Consider the following 2,500-nt stretch of genomic DNA (forward strand, 5'->3'; position numbering starts at 1 on the left):
GAGTTATTCAATATGCGCCGATGAAAGTTATTCGTCCATGGAGTTAGTGATGTTTTGTGTGTGGATACTAGTACCCGCAGAGCATGAGCATGAAAAAAGTATGCATGTGACAAGCATACAAGTCTTTCCGATATCAACTTCGCTACTGCACTGTTAATGGTATCCCGTACAGCAAGCTCATGCCCGGTAAAGCTGCACAGTCGATGCAAGCCCATGTTTATATCTTCCCATGTTTATATCTTCCATTTATTTATATGGTGTTGCATGTGCAATCCGAGCGACTGTGTCACTGCTCAATACTACACAAGACCGATCCTTGGTTACCGTGGCATGACCAAATGATATTCAGTGGCGAAATTATTTATCCTTTAAGTACTCGGAAATGCGCATGAAAGATAGGTAGTTAGACATGTTCATGCAAATATGCGCTTACAGATTCACATACATACACAAACACGCGTATAGTGGCACGCACTCACAGTCACGCACACTCTATCTCCGTCTATTTCTCTTCTTTCTCTCTTTTCCTAACTCTTTGTCTCTCTCTATGTCTCTGTCTCTTTCGCTCTGTCTCTCTTTCTCTCTCTCTCTCTCTCTCTCTCTCTCTCTCTCTCTCTCTCTCTCTCTCTATATATATATTATATATATATATATATATATATATGTATAATTATACATATACACACTTCTACGCACGTACGTATGTATGAATGTATATATGTATGTTTATATGTATGTATGTACGTACGTATGTACATATGCATGTCTGTACGTATGTATGTATATGTGTATCTATCAATATGTCTGCCTATCTGTCACATACATAGTATCAAATACCTGGATTTAAAACGGTTATTGTCCTAAACAGCACAGATATCACAGCATTTATTTATTTTTTCAAATAATGATATAGGAATTGAATTGAATGAATAGCATTAATTAATCACATTTTAAGGACAAAGGTCGAGGGCAGCGTGACTGTATGTTCTGTTGTTTGCATTGTAATGTGGAAAATTAGATTGTGGTTCTGTTCTGATTTTATAAATAAGGATTCGGGGTATAAAATGTACGTACGTGTGTATTGGAGAGTGAGCGTGAGAGTGAGTGAGTAAGTGAGAGAGAGAGAGAGAGAGAGAGAGAGAGAGAGAGAGAGAGAGAGAGAGAGAGAGAGAGAGAGAGAGAGAGAGAGAGAGAGGAGAGAGAGAGAGAGAGAGAGAGAGAGAGAGAGAGAGAGAGAGTCAGACAGACAGACAGACAGAGACAGAGACTAAAACAGACGGCCTATGAAAACGAGACGACCAGAACACACAAAGAACAATGTAAGAGACAAAACACATGCAAACAAACTTAGAAACCGAGACAAAGACACGGAAACAGGCAGCCACACACAGACCAAACCAAAACAAACACAGACACAGAAACAGAAACAGAGACAGAGACAAAGACAAAGAGACCGCACGAGAGAGAGAGAGAGAGAGACACACACACACACACACACACACACACACACAGACAGACACAGACCAAAGAGCGCTTGTACATGAGAGCTGTCTAAAGGGGGCGGGACGTCGGTAGTGATATTACATACCAAGTCACGCATATTCCTTTACAGTGCCTTTTACACCCGAGACTCCACGACACCCCCTTTCGTGTTGCTGTCTCCCTCTGTTACGAAGGAAGGGAGGGAGGGAGGGAGGGAGGGAGGGAGGGAAGGAGGGAGAGAGGGAGAGAGGGAGGGAGGGAGGGAGGGAGGGAGGGAGGGGGAGGAGGGAGGGAGGGAGTGAGGAAGGGAGGGAGGGAGGAAGGGAGGGAGGGAGGGAAGGAGGGTGGAGGGAGGGAGGAAGGGAGGGAGGGAGAGAGGGAGGGAGGGAAAGAGGGAGGGAGGGAGGCAGAAAATGGAATGGGGATAGAAAAGAGAAAAGTGAAGGAAGGAATACTTTTTGAAAAGAATGAAGGAAGGAGGAAAAGAGAATAAAGAATAGAATAGAAAAGAATAGAATAGACTAAAAAAAAAGAAATGAAGAAAAATCGTGTTGGTGTTTCCCTCTGCTACGAATGAAGGAATAAGGGAGGGAAGGAAGAAGAATGGGGAATGGGGATAGAAATATGAGTAATAACGTAAGAAAATAAGGAAATGTCGTTAGTGAAAGGAAATGAAGAGAGAAGGGAAACAAATTATGGAATTGGAAACAGAAAAGAGAGAAATGAGAGAATTAGGAAATGTAGAAATAAAAGTAGAGAAGGGAAATGTAGGGAAAAGAAAAAGAGAAAAAAAAAGAATAAGAAAATATAAATGAAAATGAAAAAGGAAGAAACAGAACGTGGGAAATGTCGCAGAGAGGGAATGAATAAGAAAATGTAAATGGGGAAACGAAACAAAAGAGAATAATAAATAATAATAATAATAATAAATAATGATAATAATAATAATAATAATAATAATAATAATAATAATAATAATAATAATAATGATAATAATAATAATAATAATAATGATAAT

The 2,500-nt window shown here is 39.9% G+C and overlaps 1 protein-coding gene across 1 annotated transcript in view; it reads left to right on the forward strand.

Annotated features, from left to right (window-relative positions):
* Nucleotides 1–2,500, forward strand: part of LOC119577661 (protein O-mannosyl-transferase TMTC4-like) — a 25,954-nt gene that overhangs the window by 10,120 nt on the left and 13,334 nt on the right. The window lies entirely within an intron of this gene.

The sequence above is a fragment of the Penaeus monodon genome, chromosome 10 (assembly GCF_015228065.2).
Source record: "Penaeus monodon isolate SGIC_2016 chromosome 10, NSTDA_Pmon_1, whole genome shotgun sequence".
NCBI lineage: Eukaryota > Metazoa > Arthropoda > Malacostraca > Decapoda > Penaeidae > Penaeus > Penaeus monodon.